The sequence below is a fragment of the Oncorhynchus keta genome, chromosome 12 (genome assembly GCF_023373465.1).
Source record: "Oncorhynchus keta strain PuntledgeMale-10-30-2019 chromosome 12, Oket_V2, whole genome shotgun sequence".
In the NCBI taxonomy this organism is placed as follows: Eukaryota; Metazoa; Chordata; class Actinopteri; order Salmoniformes; family Salmonidae; genus Oncorhynchus; species Oncorhynchus keta.
The window spans coordinates 10,308,639-10,314,180 of NC_068432.1; the positions used below are offsets into that span (position 1 = coordinate 10,308,639).

General features: G+C 46.5%; 1 long non-coding RNA gene across 13 annotated transcripts; it reads right to left on the reverse strand.

The window, feature by feature from the left end:
* Positions 1-681: 681 nt before the first annotated feature.
* Positions 682-2,783, reverse strand: LOC127906531 (uncharacterized). Of its 13 annotated transcripts, none has more exons than XR_008061787.1 (4): positions 2,688-2,783; positions 1,667-1,834; positions 1,461-1,526; positions 682-706 (listed from the first exon to the last, which is right to left on the reverse strand). It is a non-coding gene; the product is annotated as an uncharacterized LOC127906531 (long non-coding RNA). The 13 variants fall into 13 exon arrangements; XR_008061788.1 differs by lacking the exon at positions 682-706 and adding an exon at positions 724-748; XR_008061789.1 differs by lacking the exon at positions 682-706 and adding an exon at positions 766-790.
* Positions 2,784-5,542: the final 2,759 nt, after the last annotated feature.

The following is a 5,542-nucleotide window of genomic DNA, read 5'->3' on the forward strand; positions in this document are numbered from 1 at the left end:
CACTGGCCCTTTGTGTTTACCCTCCACTAAACCACTGGCCCTTTGTGTTTACCCTCCACTAAACCACTGGCCCTTTGTGTTTACCCTCCACTAAACCACTGGCCCTTTGTGTTTCCACTACCCTCCACTAAACCACTGGCCCTTTGTGTTTACCCTCCACTAAACCACTGGCCCTTTGTGTTTACCCTCCACTAAACCACTGGCCCTTTGTGTTTACCCTCCACTAAACCACTGGCCCTTTGTGTTTACCCTCCACTAAACCACTGGCCCTTTGTGTTTACCCTCCACTAAACCACTGGCCCTTTGTGTTTACCCTCCACTAAACCACTGGCCCTTTGTGTTTACCCTCCACTAAACCACTGGCCCTTTGTGTTTACCCTCCACTATACCACTGGCCCTTTGTGTTTACCCTCCACTACACCACTGGCCCTTTGTGTTTACCCTCCACTACACCACTGGCCCTTTGTGTTTACCCTCCACTAAACCACTGGCCCTTTGTGTTTACCCTCCACTACACCACTGGCCCTTTGTGTTTACCCTCCACTAAACCACTGGCCCTTTGTGTTTACCCTCCACTAAACCACTGGCCCTTTGTGTTATACAAATGCGCCGGTATTATGGTTGCTGTCCTTTCAGAATCACGAACATGTCACACACTGAAGGCCTGTAGGTTCTACACTGTACTAACCTGTCACACACTGAAGGCCTGTAGGTTCTACACTGTACTAACCTGTCACACACTGAAGGCCTGTAGGTTCTACACTGTACTAACCTGTCACACACTGAAGGCCTGTAGGTTCTACACTGTACTAACCTGTCACACACTGAAGACCTGTAGGTTCACCACTGTACTAACCTGTCACACACTGAAGGCCTATAGGTTCTACACTGTACTAACCTGTCACACACTGAAGACCTGTAGGTTCACCACTGTACTAACCTGTCACACACTGAAGACCTATAGGTTCACCACTGTACTAACCTGTCACACACTGAAGACCTATAGGTTCACCACTGTACTAACCTGTCACACACTGAAGACCTGTAGGTTCACCACTGTACTAACCTGTCACACACTGAAGGCCTATAGGTTCACCATTGTACTAACCTGTCACACACTGAAGGCCTGTAGGTTCACCACTGTACTAACCTGTCACACACTGAAGGCCTATAGGTTCACCACTGTACTAACCTGTCACACACTGGAGGCCTATAGGTTCACCACTGTACTAAACTGTCACACACTGAAGACCTACAGGTTCACCACTGTACTAACCTGTCACACTGAAGACCTATGGGTTCACCACTGTACTAACCTGTCACACACTGAAGGCCTATAGGTTCACCACTGTACTAACCTGTCACACACTGAAGACCTGTAGGTTCACCACTGTACTAACCTGTCACACACTGAAGGCCTATAGGTTCACCACTGTACTAACCTGTCACACACTGAAGACCTATAGGTTCACCACTGTACTAACCTGTCACACACTGAAGGCCTATAGGTTCACCACTGTACTAACCTGTCACACACTGAAGGACTATAGGTTCACCACTGTACTAACCTGTCACACACTGAAGGCCTGAAGACCTAGGTTCACCACTGTACTAACCTGTCACACACTGAAGGCCTGAAGACCTATAGGTTCACCATTGTACTAACCTGTCACACACTGAAGGCCTATAGGTTCACCACTGTACTAACCTGTCACACACTGAAGGCCTATAGGTTCACCACTGTACTAACCTGTCACACACTGAAGGCCTATAGGTTCACCACTGTACTAACCTGTCACACACTGAAGGCCTATAGGTTCACCACTGTACTAACCTGTCACTGTTCACCACTGTACTGTCACAGAAGACCTATAGGTTCACCACTGTACTAACCTGTCACACTGAAGACCTATGGGTTCACCACTGTACTAACCTGTCACACACTGAAGAGGCCTATAGGTTCACCACTGTACTAACCTGTCACACACTGAAGACCTATAGGTTCACCACTGTACTAACCTGTTACACACTGAAGACCTATAGGTTCACCACTGTACTAACCTGTCACACACTGAAGTCCTATGAGACCTATAGGTTCACCACTGTACTAACCTGTCACACACTGAAGACCTATAGGTTCACCACTGTACTAACCTGTCACACACTGAAGGCCTATAGGTTCACACTGTACTAACCTGTCACACACTGAAGGTCTATAGGTTCACCACTGTACTAACCTGTCACACTGAAGTCCTATAGGTTCACCACTGTACTAACCTGTCACACACTGAAGGCCTATAGGTTCACCTGTATTGAAGAAGTCCTATAGGTTCACTGTACTAACCTGTCACACACTGAAGGCCTGTCACCACTCTACTAACCTGTCAAGAAGTCCTATAGGTTCACCACTGTACTAACCTGTCACACACTGAAGACCTATAGGTTCACCATTGAAGACCTATAGGTTCACTACTGTACTAACCTGTCACACACTGAAGACCTATAGGTTCACACTGTACTAACCTGTCACACACTGAGACCTATAGGTTCACACTGTACTAACCTGTCACACTGAAGGCCTATAGGTTCTACACTGTACTAACCTGTCACACACTGAAGACCTATAGGTTCACCACTGTACTAACCTGTTACACACTGAAGACCTATAGGTTCTACACTGTACTAACCTGTCACACACTGAAGGCCTATAGGTTCACCACTGTACTAACCTGTCACACACTGAAGACCTATAGGTTCACCACTGTACTAACCTGTCACACACTGAAGACATGTAGGTTCACTACTGTACTAACCTGTCACACACTGAAGACCTGTAGGTTCACTACTGTACTAACTTGTCACACACTGAAGATCTATAGGTTCACCACTGTACTAACCTGTCACACACTGAAGACCTGTAGGTTCACCACTGTACGAACCTGTCACACACTGAAGGCCTGTAGGTTCACCACTGTACTAACCTGTCACACACTGAAGATCTATAGGTTCACCACTGTACTAACCTGTCACACACTGAAGACCTGTAGGTTCACCACTGTACTAACCTGTCACACACTGAAGATCTATAGGTTCACCACTGTACTAACCTGTTACACACTGAAGACCTGTAGGTTCACCACTGTACTAACCTTTCACACACTGAAGACCTGTAGGTTCACCACTGTACTAACCTTTCACACACTGAAGACCTATAAGTTCACCACTGTGAAAACATGTCTATAATAGATATAAAGGCTTTTAAGATCTTCATGTTCCAAGAAAGGAGTGGATATAATTGGCCTGACGAAGCTGATAATTATTTGTTTTTTACTCTGCTGGTCTCCGGAAGAAATTATGAGTCCTCACTGTCTGAGACTGAGTCAAGATCGAGTACAAATGTATCCGACACTGAGATGAGACCGAGACACTCTGTGATCTCGAGACCAGACTCAAGACTGAGACCAGTGGTACTGTTAGTGTCACTCCTCTTCTCTGTCAGACTGTCAGATTCTCTGGAGCAGAGCAGCCGCGATCGCATCAGGTGTCGAGGTCGGAGGTGTCGAGGTCCAGCACTTGTCGTCGATGATGTGAACCTGTCGACCAGTTCTTTCAGATCAGTGTTCCCCTGGATATAGTCCCTTCTGGTCATGCCGTATTCTAGGTCGTTACCATGGGCAGTATGGTTCAACACAGTGTCTCCTAACCAGCTTCGTATGTACTTCACCACAGACTTCTGTTCGGTGAACCGTCCGATTTGCAACACCATCAGGGAGGCATGAGGTCAGGGGGTGCAGCAGCGCTCTTGTCCAGACACATTTTCCTTTCTGACTTCCTTTTCGGGCATGTCCATGTCATAAACCCCTGCTGTATCTATGAAGATAATTATTTTCCTGATTATCATTTTGGCGTTGACCTCGTAGTGTTTGGCCACAGCGTGTGAATGGCAGGATAACAATAATAGGAAAACATTGACAAAACATCACAACACAGGAACACCTCGACACAACATCAAGCCAATAGCAATGTAATCATCTTCATTTCCTCATTTGTTTTATTACAAGACCATCAAATGTTGTTGCTCAATAAAATAAATTGTATGATTATATTATGCCAATCTGTGCATTGTTACAGCTCTCCTCATTCAATTCAGTTACACTTTTTTTGGAATGCAAAATGTTGCCAAAGTGAACCACAGTTGAATCAATGTTTAAGAGATTATTATAATATCAATTATAACAGAATTGCTGGTCTTAGCAAATAATATTGTCAAAATAATTTAAATAAATAAAGTTACATTTTAAAGTAGACCAGCAATTCTGTTGCTATGACACATTTGAATCCAATTGTCTTGTTACATTTGCATGATCCTTGGCCACAGACTGAGCTGCGTTCTTCGCTGCCTCGTTTGGAGAATCCTATATCTCTGAAGCTTGGGCTCCCTTTATTCCCTCTCCTACAGCCCTGACGGTGACGAGAATCGCCCCCAGCATTTGCTCCAAGAACTATGGCGCTGACAGACCCTGCTCCACGTCCTCCCCCAACTACCACTGTTCGTGCCCCCATTTCCCCTGCTGCTGACCCAATTCTACCCACGTTCCCCGACTGTTGCGACAGTGGTGCTTATAAACTCAGCAGAAAAAGAGACGTCTTCTCACTGTCAACTGCGTTTATTTTCAGCAAGCGTAACATGTAAGTATTTGTATGAACATAACTAGATTCAACAACTGAGACATAAACTGAACAAGTTCCACAGACGTGACGAACAGAAATGGAATAATGTGTCCCTGAACAAAGAGGGGGTCAAAATCGAAAGTAACAGTCAGTATCTGGTGTGATCACCAGCTGCATTATGTACTGCAGTGCATCTCCTCCTCATGGACTGCACCAGATTTGCCAGTTCTTGCTGTGAGATGTTACCCAGCTCTTCCACCAAGGCACCTGCAAGTTCCCGGACATTTCTGGGGGGAATGGCCCTAGCCCTCAGCCTCCGATCCCAGATCCCAGAATTGTCATGCTTGAGGGTCATGTCAGGATGAGCCTGCAGGAAGGGTACCACATGAGGGAGGAGGATGTCTTCCCTGTAACGCACAGCGTTGAGATTGCATGCAATGACAACAAGCTCAGTCCGATGATGCTGTGACACACCGACCCAGACCATGACGGACCCTCCACCTCCAAATCGATCCCGCTCCAGAGTATAGGCCTCAGTGTAGCGCTCATTCCTTCGACGATAAACGCGAATCCAACCATCACCTCTGGTGAGACAAAACCGCGACTCATCAGTGAAGAGTACTTTGTGCCAGTCCTGTCTGATCCAGCAACAGTGGGTTTGTGCCCATAGGTGACGTTGATGACGGTGATGTCTGGTGAGGACCTGCCTTACAACAGGCCTACAAACCCTCAGTCCAGCCTCTTTCAGCCTATTGCGGACAGTCTGAACACTGATGGAAGAATTGTGCGTTCCTGGTGTAACTCAGGTAGGTGTTGTTGCGATCCTGTACCTGTCCCGCAGGTGTGATGTTTGGATGTACCAATCCTGTCC